Source organism: Typha latifolia, chromosome 2 (assembly GCF_019914945.1).
Source record: "Typha latifolia isolate L0001 chromosome 2, TyphaL0001v2, whole genome shotgun sequence".
Lineage (NCBI taxonomy): Eukaryota > Viridiplantae > Streptophyta > Magnoliopsida > Poales > Typhaceae > Typha > Typha latifolia.
In genome coordinates this window covers 10,248,052-10,268,999 of record NC_133087.1, presented here as the reverse complement: position 1 = coordinate 10,268,999, position 20,948 = coordinate 10,248,052, and positions in this window count along the sequence as shown.

Sequence of the window (20,948 nt, the reverse complement as noted above, 5' to 3'; positions counted from 1 at the left end):
CCTCAACAATACATAAATGAAAAGTAGATAATATGTCATAACTGATAAAATATATAATCCTCAACAATGAATAAACAAATCTTCATGTCATACTATCATCATTACTCTCTCTCAAATATGACACATGACGCATGCCGACCATGACGATACTATGATATTAAATGCAACTATATATGATGTATATTGACCACTCGATAATCAAGTAATCAGATGGTAATGAAATTATATGCATTTCTCAACATCTCAATCATCAATGTAATCTCTATATGTCATCATCTACTAGACTACTATGCACGGTCAACACCCGGTACCCGGTCTCAACATCATGCCCGAAGGATCGAGCATTCTCTTGCCATCCGCAATGAGTATCTAAAAAATAATCATACCCTGCCATCCGCTAAGGGTATCAATATCCATCCAGACCGGGCACCCTTCTAGTTGATAGAAATCTCATGAGGATAACTCGTCATATATGCCCTAGCAAACGGCATGTGTCTGAATGTCTGCTGCGCTCACAGACTAACGACCTCGGACGTAAGGCCACAGGATCGTGACTATGTCGAGCGATCAATCATCCACCAAGCACATCCTAATCCTCGTGCCCACTCAGGTATCCTCACACTTTTTATCAACTATCCTATCAATCATATTTCATGCTTTCCTTCTACATGACAGATTATATGCATATATCTAGTACAATAACAAGTCAATGCATAATAGGAATTTCGGTGGAATAGGAATCAAGAGAAAATGATACAATGTAGTCTCCAACCATGTAGTCAACATATGTATACTCATGCTAATCTATTACATGCATACTCATGATAGAGATCATCTTGTCATAAAACCATAACAGTATAGTCATCTCCAATCATCTCTATATATATCACCAATGTAATCATATCCCAGATCAGCCTAATCAAATGCATGATAAAATATGCTCGACTGAAATCATCTCTAAATAAAGTCATATATCATGCTGGAGGCCAAAACATGCATTTACATAAGTATATAATATATCATAATTTGAGAAAGACGTCTAGGAGATAAGACTACTCACATCTGATCAAAAGACCCGAACTATATATCCCTCATATCCGTTAATCAAACGTCAACTTATCGGCAGGGTCCACGGGGTCTCAAATAAAGGATTCGAGATCTGAAAATATTTAAGTAGCATGAAGTTAGTCGTTTATCTAATTAGAATGAATTCAAGTAAAATATAAAGGTTTATTAGGTTTAGAATCACTTCTTTTTATTTTCGATTGCATAATTAGATCTATATTATAGATACGATTCAAATGCTATAATTATATTATTATCATAAAATACTAGTTATAACATAAGGAGAAATATTCTAAATATGTAATTATAAAATAAAAGCTAAATAATTATAAATAAGATATACGTATGACAAGATCTATTTTATAATAAATTTTATAATTCTTACTCTATCTTGATTAATCAGAAGTTATATAATATTTACTTAATTATGCAAAATAATTAATTAATTAATAAGACTAGTATCGTATTCTACACACCATAGTATATAATAAATTGTTAAGATGACTTAAAATGCATATATTATGAATATCAGTACATAAATCTAATCATTATAATTTACAACACTATCTATTAATCTAATAGAAATATAAATACATAATTAAATAAATATAAGTATTAGCTATATTTATGCATAATAGTTTATAACCTAGTTAATCATTAATTATACTAATTATAATTAATAATCATCATGTTGAAGAATATACATTATTATTAAAATAATTAATGTATAATAAGTTATCTACATTAATTAAGAAAGCAATACCTAACTAAATAAATAAACAAAATTAAAATGAAACAAATAAATAAATAATGCCACCAATGCTATGCTATAGTGCTGGACCGAGCCCAGCACTATGTAGAAAGAGGAGAAGGAGAGCTGAGGGAGAATAAAGGATAAAGGAAGAAGAAAGAAGAAATATGATACGATTCGGACTTCACTGATGACGTCTCGAGCATGGATTCACTTTAGGAGTGTTTTTATTTCATGTTTTAGTGTTTAATTTCCATTAAACTAAGTTTTCTGTAAGTCGCGTTCGAACGCGGGTGGAGTGAGTTCGAACGCGGTTTGTGAACGGGGTTCTGAACGTGGAGAAGAGAATGTACTGTGCGTTCGAACGTGGTGCGTTCAAACGCACTGTGAACGCCTGCATCGCGTTCGCAAATACCGACAGGCGCATTCGATCACGCGTTCGAACGCCTGCATCGCGTTCGCAAATCCAGAAGAGCTAATTCGGTGCGTTCGAACGCGGTCGGCGAAAATTGTGTTTTAGGGTTAATGTGAGTTGTTGGTTAGCCTATAAAAGGATGTGTAGGGCAACCAAGATTATTATTGATTATTGAGATTGAGTTTTGCCTTGCCTCCTTCGTCTTCTTCGCTCCCGTTCTCTCAATCCCCGGCGACGCCGCTTCTAACCTCCCTCGTCCGGCTAATCACCCTAGTCCCTTAGGGGTGGCCCTCTTCTCCTCCTTCGTCCAATCTATCCCACACTTGCCCTAATCCTTCCATCAACCACAACCCTTCCACCATCACTTTTCACCGGTGCCACTACATTAACGCCGGTCCTCCACCAACCATCATTACCTAGGATCTCGTGCCTCCATCCACGGATCCAAAACAGAGTATCCTGACGTTCGTCCACTAAACGAACGATATCTCGAGATTCCCAACTCCGATTCGCCTGAAACTAGATTTGCTGGAAAGCTCTTTTACGAGGCTACAACATATCAAAATCTCACGTCGATCCGACGACAGAATATTTTGGGATCTAATTTCAAAGTTCCGTGCCAGATCGTATCAAGCTGGTATCAGAGCCTTAGCCCCAAAGAGAAGATCGTATCAATCTGGTATCAGAGCCATCTTTCCTCGGACAAGCGCTTCCAATGACAACAACCAGATCCATGGCTGCACGGCGAGATGATGAAGAAGAGATTCTCCCAATAGAGGAGGGAGAAACGATTGCAAGGACTTCCACCCTTAGAACCGCCCGATCTAATCAGAATACGGAAGAACCTAGCGTTCAAGCCATGTTGGGGTCTATTTCAGAGCAATTGGCCATCAACAACCAGATGATGATGGAGATGATGCGGGAACTACGGGTGAACGGGAAAGCACCATCGACCCCACGACGCGAGTCCACCCCCTTGAACCCACCGCCACCGGTTCAGCCTTTGCAACCACAAGAGCCGCTGCTACCACCACCCTATGGGCAGAGGCAAGCAAGGATGGTTAAACCAGGTCCAGTTGCAGGTGAACCCATCCGACGGGTGAACCACTATGGAGACCGCCTTGGAGATCAAGATCCGTGGGCGGGTCAATACGATCCGGAACCATAACTAGTTAATCAAAACCGAAGGAGGGATCATCAACCCTTCATGTTGCATCCTCCCCCGGTTAGACAAGGACATGATCGAAACGACACAATGGCATCCGTGGGCAAGTCGTGCGTCTCGAATTCCCCAAGTTCAAAGGTGGCGACCCGATCGATTGGGTGTATAGGGCGGAGCAATTCTTTGCATACGAAGGAACGGCGGAAGAGTACAAGGTGACGCTTGCGAGCTTCCACCTTGAGGATGCGGCGCTTCATTGGTTTCGAGCAGCCAATGCCACTAAGGCTATCAAAACTTGGGCTGAATTTTGCGCCGATATCACACGACGATTTGGAGCATCGAGATATGAAGACTTTGATGCTCTCCTCTCAAAGACGGTGCAAAAGACCACAGTTGGGTCATACCAAGAAGAATTTGAGAAAATTAGTAGCCGATGTCATCCACCATGGACGGATCAGCAACTTCGCAGCACCTTCATCTCCGGGTTGCGAGGTGACATACAATCCGATGTGAGGGTTTTAAGGCCTAGAACTTTAAAGGAGGCCTTCGAAGATGCGGTGCTTATGAAAGACAAACATAGGGCCATGAAGATACACTTGAAACAGAGTTGGATGAGCCAAGGAAGCCGCAATCAAGCTCAACCAAACATAGCGGCCGGAAATACTATCGGAGTACCAAGGGTTGCTGCTACAGTGGTACCTCCTCGAGCACCCTTGAAGCCATCCCAAGATGTGAAGTATGCACCTAGAGGTCCGGGACGAGTTCGGGTTCGGCCTTACCCGAACTAATGGAGGAGGATGGCCCCACTGAACCGGTCCGAGTATTAGACTGTAGGAGAAGACGCCATGGGACCAGATTAGAGACTGAAGTGCTAATTGAGTGGCTAGGCAAATCTACTGACGAGTCTACCTGGGAGCTAGAGTCAGATATCATGGATCGCTTTCCAAACTTCAAACCTTGAGGACAAGGTTGCGGAAGCGTGGTGGATTGATACGATTCGGACTTCACCGACGTCGTCTCGAGCATGGATTCACTTTAGGAGTGTTTTTATTTCATTTTTTAGTGTTTAATTTCCATTAAAATAAGTTTTCTGTAAGTCGCGTTCGAACGCGGGTGGAGCGAGTTCGAACGCGCTTTGTGAACGGGGTTGTGAACGTGGAGAAGAGAATATACTGTGCGTTCGAACGTAGTGCGTTCGAACGCACTGTGAACGCCTGCATCCCGTTCGCAAATACCGACAGGCGCATTCGATCATGCGTTCGAACGCCTGCATCGCGTTCGCAAATCCAGAAGAGCTAATTCGGTGCGTTCGAACGCGGTCGGGCGAGTTCGAACGCGGTCGGCAAAAATTGTGTTTTAGGGTTAATGTGAGTTGTTGGTTAGCCTATAAAAGGATGTGTAGGGCAACCAAGATTATTATTGATTATTGAGATTGAGTTTTGCCTTGCCTCCTTCATCTTCTTCGCTCCCGTTCTCTCAATCCCCGGCGATGCCGCTTCTAACCTCCCTCGTCCGGCTAATCACCCTAGTCCCTTAGGGGTGGCCCTCTTCTCCCCCTTCGTCCAATCTATCCCACACTTGCCCTAATCCTTCCATCAACCACAACCCTTCCACCATCACTTTTCACCGGTGCCACCACATTAACGCCGGTCCTCCACCAACCATCATTACCTAGGATCTCGTGCCTCCATCCACGGATCCAAAACAGAGTATCCTGACGTTCGTCCACTAAACGAACGATATCTCGAGATTCCCAACTCCGATTCGCCTGAAACTAGATTTTCTGGAAAGCTCTTTTACGAGGCTACAACATATCAAAATCTCACATCGATCCGACTACAGCATATTTTGGGATCTAATTTCAAAGTTCCGTGCCAGATCGTATCAAGCTGGTATCAGAGCCTTAGCCCCAAAGAAAAGATCGTATCAAAATAAGAAGAAAGAAGAAAGAAGAAAAGAAGAAGAGAAGAGGAAGAGAAGAAAGTGAGAAGGTGAGGGAGGGAGTTGCGGATCCGAGTCGGCGGGGAGGGCACCGGCCACTGGTGGCCATCCAGCAGCAGGCTGCTCGGCTCCTGCGAGCCCGTGCCCAAGGGCAAGAGAAAGAGAGCTAGATAGAGATAGAGAGAGAGAGAGAGGCGGGGAAGAGAGAGGCTTACCCCGATGGCGTCAAGTGGAGAGTGAGAGAGAGACTGAAAGAGGGAGAGAGTGAGGATAGAGATAAAAGAGAGAAAGGCGGTGGGGAGGGAGGCTGTGGTAGCGGCAGCTGGGGCGGGTGGCGCCCTCCCCTCCCACCATTGCATGGGCACAAGGCCGACCACAGCGTGGTTGGCCACGTTGTGCCATGCAATAATTTAATTTAACTTTTTTTATTTTAAGGTTGTGTTGTTACATCTGCCGTTGGTAAGGTCTCTCCTAACTTCTAATCTCCCTCGTCTGTCGAGTCCTCCCTCTTCTTTGGGATCTCAACCACTTCTTCCCCTTCGTCTTAATCACATAAACAATATCACCCATCCACCCTCATCTCCATTATTATCCATAACCCTAACATCCACTCCGCCCGTCACCACCACCATCATCCACACTAAATCGTAATTTCGTCCCAGTTGCAGTTCAAGTCTGTGAAGGGCATAAATATGAAAAATTTAGATTAGGAAGTTTCCACTTGGTTTCGTAATTTTCTGACTATGAGAAAATATTTGGTGAATATTTTCCCTCGATTGCGCAAACTGCTTTATACAATAAATTTAAATCTTAAAGGAATTGTTCCATATCCTATCATTAGTATCAGAGCCTATCTTTTGGTACCGTAGAACCCATTAGGTGTTCACTAGTACTCGAAGGCCCCGGATATTATTAGATCGGAGGCAAAACCAAACTCATCAGTCAGGACTTCTCCAACCACTTCTACAATCAACTCAGATCTGATCAAGATGTTCATGGACATGATGGAGTCGCAATGAGCCATGCAAGTGTCGATAGAAGCAATATATCAAGTCCTATTGAGCACACCAAGGGTGTACGGCGGCAATCGAGTTCTCTACGTGAACCCAGACTGTGCCACCGATGGAACCACCCTTTCGCCAAGGGACTTTGCCTCTACTAATCCGTGCCAGACCAGACGAAGATCATGAAGATCTCATGGGTGGTCACACCCTTGCTATCTACATCGCTCGAAAGGTGGAACATACCACCGCTGGCTTTTCATCGCAATCGATCACTAGATCCACCGCACCATGACGACGATGATGAGTGCGCAGATTATGAAGAACCAACAACCCCTCGATATCATCCTAGGGATGCTGGATTAATCCCAAGAGAAAGACGGCCCAACCGACATAAAGAACGCAGCATCCGTGCAGGGACTGTTCGCTTCAACTTCCCACCCTTCAATAGAGCAGATCCGCTCGATTGGGTTTACCGAGCGGGGCCTTGAGAAAGGTGCCTTCATTTGGTCTTGGCACCATGGATCTAGTTGTTGGCATGGTGTCTGAGGAACAATGGCTTTGATATCACTTGATATGAATCGTGCGTCCATTCTCAATAAAGCTCGGATGTAGGAAAGCAGTCCGCCCAGTCAAAAATGAATAATTTTAAAATATTTTCCATTAGTCATAAAATTACAAAATTAGAGGGGATCATTCTGGATCTTCTTGATATACGTTTTTGACATTCACATCCTTGGCAAATTATGACTACTCCTAGGATGAAACTAACAATATTGTTGTGTTGGTGGAGATTGCAGGTGATGGTGATGATGACAATAAAGGAGGTGGTAATAGTGATGGAGATAAAGAAAAAGGGGGAGAAGTTGGTGTTAGGCTCTAATACCACTTGTTAGGCTCTGATACCAAATTGTTAAGGCTCTGATACCAATTGCTAAGTCTGATATTAAATGATAGGCTCTGATACCAAATTGATAGGATCCGGAACCAAAAGATCATCTACGGAATAATTCCTTAAGATCTGAATTTATTACAGCAAGCAGTCCGCGCAACCGTGGGAAAGTATTCGTCAGATATTCTCCATAGTCAGAAAATTACAAAACCAATTGGGTTGGATCCCTAACTTCCTAATCTACAAAGTTTGTACTCCCTTCACAGATTCAAACTATAGCAAGGATGAAAATACGGAATAACGTGGGTAATGGTGGTGGTGACGGGTGGAGGATGCACCATGAAGGGTTGATGATCCCTCCTTCGGTTTAGATCAACTCGCCGTGGTTCCGGATCGTATCGGCCCGCCCATGGATCTTGATCTCCAATGTGGTCTCCATGGTGATTCGCTCGTCGGATGGGTTCACCTGCAACTGGTCCTGGTGTAACCATCCTTGCTTGCCTCTGCCCATAGGGTGGTGGTAGCAGCGGCTCTTGTGGTTGCAAAGGCTGAACCGGTGAGGATTGATTCAAGGGGGTGGACTCGCGTCGTGGGGTCGATGGTGCCTTCCCGTTAGACATTGCTTCCCTTGGCGCCCGTAGTTCCCGCATCATCTCCATCATCATCTGGTGGTTGATGGCCATCTGCTCTGAAATAGACCCCAACATGGATAGAACGCTAGGCTCTTCCGTATTCCGATTAGATCGGATGGTTTCGCGGGTGGAAGTCCCCGCAATCGTCTCTTCCTCCTCTATTGGGAGAATCTCTTCTTCATCATCACGCCGTGCAGCCATGGATCTGGTGGTCGTCATTGGAAGCGCTTGTCCGAGGAACGGTGGCTCTGATACCAGATTGTTACGATTCTTCCTCGGCTATAGGCTCTGATACCAGATTGTTACGATCTTGCACGGAACTTTGAGATCAGATCCCGAAATATCCTACCGTTGGATCGCTGTGAAATTTTGATATGATGTAGGCCCGGAAAAGAGCTTTCCAACGGATCTAGTTTGAGGCGAATCGAAGTTGGGGATCTCGAGATATCGTTCGTTTAGTGGACGAACGTCAGGATACTCTGTTTTTGGATTCCGTGGATGAAGGCACGAAATCTTGGGTAATGGTGGATTGTGGAGGGCCGGTGTTGATGGGGTGGCACCGGTGTAAAAGTGATGGTGGAAGGGTTATGGATGATGGAAAGGTTAGAGATAGCGATGGATAAATTGGAAGAAGGGGGAGAAGAGGGCCACTCCTAAGGGACTAGGGTGATTGGCCTCTCGAGGGAGATTAGAAGCGGCGTCGCCGGGGAGATTGAGGGAACGAGAGCGAAGAAGACGAAGGAGGCAAGGCAAACTCAATTCTCAATATTCAATTCCTAATTTTGGTTGCCCTACACATACTTTTATAGGCTAACCAACAACTCAATCTTATCCTAAAACACAATCTTATCCTAAAACTCAATCTTATCCTAAAACTCAATCTTATCCTAAAACTCAATCTTATCCTAAAGTAAATCCAAACTCGAGACGACGTCGGTGAAGTCCGAATCGTATCACATTGGTGATATATAGAGATGATAAGAGATGATTATACTGTTATAATGTTATGTCGAGTTGGTCTGTAGCATTAGTATGCAAGTAATTGATTATCATGAGTATGCATGTGTTAACTACATGATCAGAGACTATATTGCATTATTTTTCTCTTGATTCCTGTTCCACCTAAATTCCTATTATGCATTGACTTGTTATCATACTGGATATATGCATATGATCTATCATTTAGAAGGAAAGCATAAAATATGATTAATAGGATAGTTGATAGAAAGCGTGAGGATACCCGAGTGGGCGTGAGGGTTAGGACGCGCTTGGTGGATGATTAATCGCTCGACATAGTCGCGATCCTGTTGGCCTTACGTCCAAGGTCGTTAGTTTGTGTGCGCAGCAGACATTTAGACACATGCCGTTCGCTAGGGCATATGTGGCGAGTTATCCTCACGAGGTTTCTATCAACTATGTGGGTGCCCGGTCTAGATGGATGTTAATACCCTAGCCGGTGGCGGGGTATGGTTATATTTGATATACTCTTGCGGGTCGCGGAATATGTTCTGAGCCTTCGGACATGATGTTGAGACCGAGTACCGGGAGTTGACTATGCATAGTGGTCTAGTATGATGATATTATACCGAGATGTCGATGATGATTGTGATGTTGAGAAATGCATATGATTTTATTATCTTTTGGTTACCTGATTATCGAGTGATTAATTTGCATTTGATATCATAGCATGGTTATGGTCGGCATGCATCATGTATCATATTTGAGAGAGAGTTGTGATGATAATATAACATGGAAATCTGTTTACTCATTGTCGAGGATTATATACTTCTATCAGTTATGACATATTATCTACTTTTCATTTATATATTATTGAGGATACATTCACATATTCATTCATGACATTATGCTCGTTCTGATTCATATTATTCAGTACATGATTTACTCTTTGTTTGGCATCACTGATTCGGGGGTAAGGTCTATTCACTTAGCGTTTTGCTCATGACTTTCTTTATTTTTTTCTAACCCTTTCAGATATGTGGTACGTGACAATGACTTGAGATATCTTGAGAAGATATTTTAGAACGATGATGATGTGAGCTATAGATGTGAGACGGTATAGATGATAGTTTAACCAGATATTAAATTGTACCAGTATTTCATATTTATACTTTTTTGTATTAGACGATGATTTGGATAATACAGGTCGAATCATAGTGTACCCTTGTATTGGTTATTTTAGTTGTATCTTGATGGTTTATTGTGGCCTGTGTGGGTCCTGCCAGAATATATAGTGGTCTAATGTATATTATTGTGGACTGGGATATTCATATGTTAATAGGTTTATTTGGTTAATAGTATGATTTATTTAGTGATGAATTATATGATCATAGATTGGTTAGCAGGTTTTATTTGATGATGTCATGATTATATGTGCACAGGAGACTATTTGTGCGTGTCGGGACATGCCCGATCTATCGTGTACGGCATGTCGTGTGGGTGCGTGGGCGTGCACGTGCCCGTATCGGGCGAGAGCGTTACATTCTCTGTATGTGCAAACACGATGCAAGCATTCAAACTCGCTTGACCCCATTCGAATATGCTTTTCGCATCCTCTGTATTTGCGAACCTGATGCAGGCATTCGCAAGGGCGTTCGAACGCAACACGTTCCGCATTCGAATGCAACCTACAAGAATTTTATTTTAACAAAAATAAATAACTATTGCAGTAAGAAAAAATCCTAACTAAATATATCATATGGTAGATGGATTTGTCCTTAGAACTAGATGAGGGGGGGAGAAGGGAGCTTCCAAGTATGGCTGGTTGTTAGAGAAAAGAGGTATAAGCGACAGAGGATTAATCTTGGTCATAGACTAGAACTTGGGTTAGATACCAAGGGGGAGGAAGGAGGAGGGAGAAGATGGCTTAGGCCTTAGATGAAAACCAATTCCAATATTCAATAATCAATAATCTACGAAGGCTGCTTTTCCATATATATAGGCTTGCCAAATATCGAAAAACCTTAAACAAATGCTATTATGACTCAGCTTACTCGTCTTGCGTTCGAATGCAGCCCAATCGAGTTTGAAAGGCCAAAACGTGTTCTTTGTATGTGTGAACGCGAGATCAGACGTTCGAATGGCTAAAACGCATTCTCTGTATATGCGAATGCGAATCAGGCATTCGAACGACCATGTTTGAACGCCATCAATTTCGTGTTTGAATGCACCTTCCAAAAATTATTTTATTTTCCTAAAACATAAATAGAAATTGATATAAATTGAAGCGGTTTTACTATGCACCTAAATCATGAACCGCAACAACACAGGTGCATCATGATACGATCATGCCTCTGGCTATGGAGCTCTGATACCAGCTTGATACGATCACGCATTTTTGATAAAGGGTCGATCTCTTCCAATTCTTGATCTGGACTAGATCTGGCACGGAAATGTGAAATAAGATCCCGAAATATTCCGCCGTTGGATCGATGTGAAATTTTTATATATTGTAGCCCTAGAAAAGAGCTTTCCAACAAATCAAGTTTCAGACGAATCGGAGTTGTGGATCTCGAGATACCGTCCGTTTAGTGGACGAACATCAGGATGCTCTGTTTTGGATTCGTGGATGGAGGCACGAGATCCTAGGTACTGATGGTTGATGGAGGACTGGCGTTAATGTGGTGGCACCGGTGAAAAGTGATGGTGGAAGGGGTGTGGTTGATGGAAGGATTAGGGCAAGTGTGGGATAGATTGGACAAAAGGGAAGAAGAGGGCCACCCCTAAGGGACTAGGGTGATTAGCCGGACGAGAGAGGTTAGAAGCGGCGTCGCCGGGGATTGAGAGAACGGGAGTGAAGAAGACGAAGGAGGCAAGGCAAAACTCAATCTCAATAATCAATAATCAATTTGGTTGCCTACCACATCCTTTTATAGGCTAACCAACAACTCAAATTAACCCTAAAAACACAATTTTCGTCGACCGCGTTTGAACTCGCCCGACTGCGTTCGAACGCACCGAGTTCGCTCTTCTGGATTTGCGAACGCGATGCAGGCGTTCGAACGCGCAATCGAACGCGCAATCGAACGCGCCTATCGGTATTTGCGAACGCAATGCAGGCGTTCACAGTGCGTTCGAACGCACCGCGTTCGAACGCACAGTACATTCTCTTCACCACGTTCACAACCCCGTTCACAAACCGCGTTCGAACGCGACTTACAGAAAACTTATTTTAATGGAAATTAAACACTAAAACATGAAATAAAAACACTCCTAAAGTGAATCCATGCTCGAGACGACGTCGGTGAAGTCTGAATCATATCAATCTACCACGCTTCTGCAACCTTGTCCTCAAGGTTTGAAGTTTGGAAAGCGATCCATGATATCTGCGTCTAGCTCCCAAGTAGACTCATCAGTAGATTTGCCCAGCCACTCAATTAGCACTTCAGTCTCTAATCTGATCCCATGGCATCTTCTCCTGCGGCCTAATACTCGGACCGGTTCAGTGGGGCCATCCTCCTCCATTAGTTCGGGTAAGGCCGAACCCACCACATGGTTAGGCTCGATTTGAGCCTTCAATGCTGATACATGGAAGACCGGATGTATCCTGGTTCCTTCAGGTAGGTCCAACCGCTAAGCTACGGGACCGATTCATTGTAGCACTCGGTACGGACCGTAGTACTTGTAACCCAACTTTTGGTTCAAAATTGGTCTCAATGTGGATTGTCGATACGATTGAGCTCGAACGAACACCAATTGATCCACCTCAAATTCTCGCTCACGTCGGCCTTTGTCATGAGTTTGCTTCATGCGGTTTTGGGCTGTGGCTAGGTGAGTCTTGAGCAGTCTCAATGTTTCATCTCGATCAGCAAGCTCCAAGTCAAGCTCGATCTTATCCGCCGCCGCGAGTCTATCATAGGCACGCAAGACAGGGGGAGTGTGCCCATAAACCGCCTCAAAGGGGGTCATGCTGATGCTAGAGTGATGAGCAGTATTGTATGACCACTCAGCCCATGGAAGGAATTTGACCCAATCCTTTGGTCGTTCCGCCACAAAGCATCGCAAGTATTGCTCCAGTCTGCGATTCACCACCTCGGTTTGGCCATCCGTCTCAGGGTGATAAGCTAAACTCAGGTTGATTTGAGTCCCTTGCAATCTGAAGAACTCGGTCCAAAACTCACTGATGAAGATGCAATCCCGGTCTGACACGATCGTCCTAGGCATCCCATGCAAGCGTGCCACTTCCCGAACAAAAATTTCAGCAACCCTTTTTGCTGAAAATGGGTGAGACAATGTTATGAAATGAGCATATTTGCTCAGTCTATCCACCACAACAAGCACCATCGATTATCCCCGAACCTCTGGCAGCCCCTCGATGAAGTCCATGGAGATATCCTCCCAAATACGCTCTGGTATAGGTAGTGGTTGTAGCAGCCCGCTAGGCTTGAGTGCCTCTGATTTGACTCGTTGGCAGATTTGACATTCACGCACATACTTTTTCACGTCCGTCTTCATTGCTGTCCATATACAGTTTTGGGCCAGCCGCTTGTAGGTACGTAATACCCCTTCATGCCCTGCTATAGGAGTATCATGGAAGTGTGCCATCAATAGTCTCCGTAGCTCTTCGTTCCAGGGTACCTTGATTTGCCCGCACTCTAGTACTAACCCATCGCGCTCCTCGTGCTTGGGGTGGCTTGAGGGGTTCTCTCTCAACTCCTCCATGAGTTGGACCAGCTCACTATCCTCTGCACTAGCTCTCCGCAGATCTGAGAAGAAAGGAAAGGTGGGCGCCGAGAAAGAAGCGAGCTCCCTTGCGACCCCTTCATTTGGAAGTTCAAGTAGCGGTTGGCTTCCATCTAGCAGCACTCTCTTGTCATTTCTCCAAAACGTCAATGTGAGGCTTGTAAAATCAAATGTCACAGGCCCCAAGCTTCGAAGCCATTGGGTCCCCAAAGCAATATCGGCACCTTGCAAGGCCAACGGATAAAGATCCAATGTGAAAGTTTGGCCTTGCACCGTCAATTCCGCACCTCCACAAATATAATCTGCTCGCAATGTGGTGCCATCCCGATCGTCACATCGAACCCTTCCGTTGGTTCCGACTCGAGCCCAATGTTCCTAAGGAGCCTCTTGTCAATGAAGTTGTGGGTGGACCCGGTGTCAATCAAGATTCTCACTGTGGTTTTCTTGACTACCCCGTTCACCCGCAAAGTCTTTGGCGTAGCTGTCCCCGAATAGGCGTGGAGGGAGATTTCGGCTATCCTGTCCTCCACGGGTTGCTCCTCAACTTCTTCTCCTTGATGTCCAGCCACATCTGCACCTTCAGCTACAAACTCGTCCTCCGCTTCCTCCAATCCATCGATTAGCATCACCGATCCCATTAGTTTACCGCAGCGATGCCCGGGTACAAACTTCTCATCGCAACGGAAGCATAGGTCCTTGGCTCTTCTTTGTTCTACTTGGGCTGGTGTGAGTGCTCGTCCCGGACCTCTAGGTGCATACTTCACATCTTGGGATGGCTTCAAGGGTGCTCGAGGAGTTACCACTGTAGCAGCAACCCTTGGTACTCCGATAGTATTTCCCGCCGCTATGTTTGGTTGAGCTTGATTGCGGCTTCCTTGGCTTATCCAACTCTGCTTCAGGTGTATCTTCATGGCCCTATGTTTGTCTTCCATAAGCACCGCATCTTCGAAGGCCTCCTTTAAGGTTCTAGGCCTTAAAGCCCTCACATCGGCTTGTATGTCACCCCGCAGCCCGGAGATGAAGGTGCTGCGAAGTTGCTGATCCGTCCATGGTGGATGACATCGGCTACTAATCCTCTCAAATTCTTCTTGGTATGACCCAACCATGGTCTTTTGCACTGCCTTTGAGAGGAGAGCATCAAAGTCTTCATATCCCGATGCTCTAAATCGCCGTGTGATATCGGCGCAAAATTCAGCTCAAGTTTCGATAGCCTTAGTGGCATTGGCTGCTCGAAACCAATGAAGCGCCGCATCCTCAAGGTGGAAGCTCACAAGCGTCACCTTGTACTCTTCCGCCGTTCCTTGGTATGCAAAGAATTGCTCCGCCCTATACAACCAATCGATCGGGTCGCCACCTTTGAACTTGGGGAATTAGAGACGCACGACTTGTCCACGAATGCCATTGTCTCATTCCAGATCATGTCCTTGTCTAACCGGGGGAGGATGCACCATGAAGGGTTGATGATCCCTCCTTCGATTTTGATTAACTTGTCGTGGTTCCGGATCGTATTGACCCGCCCACGGATCTTGATCTCCAAGGCGGTCTCCATAGTGGTTCACCCGTCGGATGGGTTCACCTGCAACTAGACCAGGTGTAACCATCCTTTCTTACCTCTGCCCAAAGGGTGGTGGTAGCAGCGGCTCTTGTGGTTGCAAAGGCTGAATCGGTGGCGGTGGGTTCAAGGGGGTGGACTCGCGTCGTGGGGTCGATGGTGCTTTCCCGTTTGTCATTGCTTCCCTTGTCGCCCGTAGTTCCCGCATCATCTCCATCATCATCTGGTTGTTGATGGCCATTTGCTCTGAAAGAGACCCCAACACATCTTGAACGCTAGGTTCTTCCATATTCTGATTAGATCAGGCGGTTCCACGGGTGGAAGTCCCTGTAATCGTTTCTCCCTCCTCTATTGGGAGAATCTCTTCTTCGTCATCTCGCCGTGCAGCCATCGATCTGGTTGTCGTCATTGGAAGCGCTTGTCCGAGGAATGGTGGCTCTAATACCAGCTTGATACGATCATGCCTCTGGCTATGGAGCTCTGATACCAGCTTGATACGATCACGCATTTTTGATAAAGGGTCGATCTCTTCCAATTCTTGATCTGGACTAGATCTGGCATGGAAATGTGAAATAAGATCCCGAAATATTCCGCCGTTGGATCGATGTGAAATTTTTATATATTGTAGCCCTAGAAAAGAGCTTTCCAACAAATCAAGTTTCAGACGAATCGGAGTTGTGGATCTCGAGATACCGTCCGTTTAGTGGACGAACATCAGGATGCTCTGTTTTGGATTCGTGGATGGAGGCACAAGATCCTAGGTACTGATGGTTGATGGAGGACCGGCGTTAATGTGGTGGCACCGGTGAAAAGTGATGGTGGAAGGGTTGTCGTTGATGGAAGGATTAGGGCAAGTGTGGGATAGATTGGACGAAGGGGAAGAAGAGGGCCACCCCTAAGGGACTAGGGTGATTAGCCGGACGAGGGAGGTTAGAAGCGGCGTCGACGGGGATTGAGAGAACGGGAGCGAAGAAGACGAAGGAGGCAAGGCAAAACTCAATCTCAATAATCAATAATCAATTTGGTTGCCTACCACATCCTTTTATAGGCTAACCAACAACTCAAATTAACCCTAAAAAACACAATTTTCGTCGACCGCGTTCGAACTCGCCCGACCGCATTCGAACGCACCAAGTTCGCTCTTCTGGATTTGCGAACGCGATGCAGGCGTTCGAACGCGCAATCGAACGCGCCTGTCGGTATTTGCGAACGCGATGCAGGCGTTCACAGTGCGTTCGAACACACCGCGTTCGAACGCACAGTACATTCTCTTCACCACGTTCACAACCCCGTTCACAAACCGCGTTCGAACTCAGTCCACCCGCGTTCGAACGCGACTTATAGGAAACTTATTTTAATGGAAATTAAACACTAAAACATGAAATAAAAACACTCCTAAAGTGAATCCATGCTCGAGACGACGTCGGTGAAGTCCGAATCATATCACATCAGGGCATGAAATGAATAGAGCTTGATCGAGACTAGGCCAGACTCACACTACTGCACCAAGCCAAATGGGACCTATTCACAAATAGGAAGGGAAAGTCAGCCTATTTAGGGCCAATCAAACCTGATTTAGGCCCACCACTTCCATTGGAAGCCTGATTTGATCAAATCGACCACGCCGCACACAACTAAGGAGCTCTGATACCAGCTTGATACGATCAAAACCACGGATCCAAACTCAGATCAAAACCAATCACTAGAATAATAGCAGTTACAAGACTGACTCACAAAACAACCCGTCGATCCAAACGACTTTGTTCTTCTCAGTTTTGCTCGCTAGAACCCACGATTCACTGCTTCTCGTGATTGAAGTCCAACCTCAGTAACTCTCGAGATTGATCTTTCGTCTAGATAACTCTTAAGATGAAAGATTAACTTTTTAATGATGAGTGGAACCTTGATAGTTGAAGAACAGATGTAGCCTCAAGAAGTCTCCTTCAATAATGCTTCTTCAACCAACCTCAAGATAGGGCATCACAATCCTTATATATGATCTCCAAGATAGAGCCAAATCCAAGTCTTATCCGTACTCATGAAAGTCCAATTTTATCAAATTTCGTTGGTGCGTTCGAATGCGGCCCGGGTGCGTTCGAACGACATGACTTGAACTCAGGTGCGTTCGAACGGGCCCGAGTGCATTCGAACGCGACAACTTGAATTCTTCACATTGCATTCGAACGCGTTTGTGAACGCAGCTCTCGGTCTGTGTGAACGCAGTACCCGCGTTTGAACGCGTTTGTGAACGCGGCTCTCTGTCTGTGGGAACGCAGTACCTGCGTTCGAATGCGTTTGTGAACGCAGCTCTCTGTTTATGTGAACAAAGTATCCGTGTTCGAACGCGTTTGTGAACGCGGTGTGAACTCGACGGCTTTTCTTCAATAATCTTGCAATTCTTCAAACCAGAGATATTCTAGACTTGTGTAAAGCTCATATACATGAAAAAATACAGTTAGAATATTTTGTACACAATTGCCAACAAATAAAAACCTAACAATCTCCCCCTTTGGCAATTTGTGACAAAACACCTAGTTTACAAGATATTACAAAGACTTCAAATTGAGCAATCAACAAGACTTGAATATTTTGCACATCAATCCCTGCAAATAAACATATACCAATCCAAGATCAAGTGAAAATAACTTGAAATGAATAAACAATCCAAAGACAAGTTATCAATGAAGCATAAGTTCAAAAGTACTTAAATAGACAAAGTTCACAATTTCTCCAAGCAAAGTTATAAGCAAGATTAGAAAGACAGAAAGACTCTAATAAACTCCCCCTATTACCATGCTCCCCCTACACACCTAGACACCTAGACACTCTCCCCCTTGTTGCCACAAATGCTAAAGACTAGGAACTCAGAGGAAACTGACGCTGAAGAATCGTCAACACAGAGTCAAGGATAGTCCCTTGACGAGCTTGCTTAGCTCGTAAATCATTCACGGCCGAATGGAGATCCTGCACTTGAGTACTAAGCTGATCAAAATGGTCAGAGTACTGTGGTAAGTCCCCCTTAGAGTGAGATGTGTCACCATCAGAGCTATCATCAGAACTGTCGAGGTGCGATGAGCGACCAGCGACGGAAGCGGACGGCTTGAGAGGAGACAACTGGTCGTGAGCTTAACTCCGCTTAAGTGTAATTCGATCCAACGATTTGTGCGAAGTAAATTTGCAAAGCATCCACACGCTTAAGTGTAATTCCAAAGCATCCACACGCACCCCACTCTGAGTGCACAAATTTGCAAGGAAGATGCGAAACGGTAACCCCTCACGAGGTGCTTCTTTCTGTGCAGCTATGAGTATCGAATCATAGATCACCGCAGCCAAATCAACCGAGACTCCAGATAACATTGCATGAAGAAGGAATGCATGATCCAGACTAATACTGGAATGTCGAGTCTTGGGGGTGACGTTGTACAGACAAAATAGGTGAAGCATGCGAGCCACTGGTGTCAGTTTCGCATGCGGCATCATGTTTCCCTTCCAATGTTCCCCTTTGATCAGTATAGTGCCAGCATATTCATCAACATTAGGAAGTGGAGCAGACGTGGGGTACTGGAACTCACCATCAGGAAGATGAAGTTCAGCGTGAATAACATCTGAGTCCAAGTATACAGACACACCACAAACAGTAGAACAAATACAGCGTTCTAAAACCGTAGCATTACAAAAACATTTCCAAACAAATTCTACATAAGCAGTCCCACTCATCCCACACACCGATAACCATCCTCGCTCAGTAAATATCTATTCTATCCCCAAAGAAGAAAAATCGAAAATGACCACGGGTCGTTCACAGATAACAGGATGGGTGCCAAAATTATGTTTGTAACGCCCCGCAGCCGTAGATGTTGAAAACTTGGGAGCCGAAGTAGGTGAGGAAGGCGGCCTAGGTTTCTTGGAAACTGTAGCTTTTTTAGGCATTCTTGAGAAAGAAATAAGATGCAAGATTCAATACATGCCCAAAGCAAACAAAAAGATAGCAAGAAGTAATAAAATCCAAGAAATCATGAAGGCCCTAAATGGAATCCATCATCCACTTGAAAATGATAAGATATCAAGTTCAATCACACAAGAAACATCAAGATACTAACTTTAACGTGATCAAAACTCGAAAACGCAAGAAATCAATCAAGATCAAGAGACTTAATTGAAAAAAAAGGAAAATTGATGGATAATCATACCTCGCAAAAGTGAAGAAAAACTAAGAAATTCGGCCGAAAGATGATAGATCCGGAGGAGAACAACCCTTTAAAAGGGTTTGTAGTGAGAAATTTGATGAAAAATACTAAGATAGGAATTTAAACAATGATACAACACAGTAGTCAAGCTGACTTAGTATGGAAATTTGCACTTTTCGACTTATTCTCCATAACCGTACAGGAATTTTTCTTGTATTATTATTTTTTTATACATAAACCATATAGGTGCAATTGTGGCTTTCACACATGAGTAGGTAGCCCATTTCTTGTAGTATATATCAAATAACATGCAAGAAGATATTCACAAACATAAAAAAAATTTATTTAATTTGCAAGCAATGTACTGAGTCAAAATGGACTCTAAACAAGATGGCTTTCACACAAACTCATTGTAGCCCTTTTCATTAATCTTTTATGAACACATTTGTGATGACTAAGCATGAGGTCAAACTATGCAAATCAACGTCAATAGTGAGCTATTTAAAAAGAATTTCATAATGTCATGCTCACTCAAGAATATACACACGTTATGGGTGCATTAATTTCAGTATAATTATTATAGAAGTCGAGAGAGTGAATAAATCAGAAATGATACAATATACTACAAGATAACAAAATTGACTATAATAACTCATAATCAAAAGAAAAATCATATTTATATGTCAAGAGTATATTATTGAATCTAGGAGTGCATCAATTTTTTTTTATGATAAAAACTCTCGACAAATCTGAAACTAAAACCAAAAAAAATTTCAGAGTAAAGAAAACCTAAAAAGAAACGAAAAGAACTAATAAAAATGAAACATGCAAACCAAAACACACAAACCAAAACAAAAAGAAAATCAATCCAAAGCACAAATTCCTAAAGAAGTACGAAGATACTCAAATCTCTGTAAGTCCAAAGGTTTTGTAAATAGATCACCTAACTGTTTCTCCGTCTCAACATGTTCTACTGCTATTATTTTGTCTTCAACTAACTCGCGTATAAAATGATGTCGGATATCAATATGTTTTGTACGCGAGTGTTGAACAGGATTTTTCGATATATTAATAGCACTCATGGTGTCACAAAATGATCCTTAGCATACTTGATTTGATCGATAAATATCCCTCTTTCCAACTGAGTAATTTGAAGTCCCAAAAAGAACTTCAACTCACCCATCATGCTCATCTCAAAATGACTATGCATAAGATCTGCAAACTCCTTAGCTAATGATCCACTCATTGCCCCGAAGACAATGTCATCCACATAAATTTGTGCCACAACTAAACTCTTGTTTGACCGTCTAATGAACAATGTCTTGTCCACTCCCCCTCGAGTGAACCCCGCATCCACTAAAAAAGTGGTCAACTTCTCATACCAAGCTCTTGGAGCTTGTTTTAGTCCATAGAGGGCTTTTTTCAGTTTAAACACATGAGAAGGAAAATTTTGATCTTCAAACCCTTTCGGTTGTTTTACATAAACATCTTCATTCAGAGTACCATTCAAGAAAGCACTTTTCACATCCTTTGAAACAATTTAAATTTTAGGTGACAAGCAATAGCAAGCAGTATACGAATAGATTCTAATCTAGCAACAGGAGCAAATGTCTCATCAAAATCTATACCCTCAACCTGAGTATATCCCTG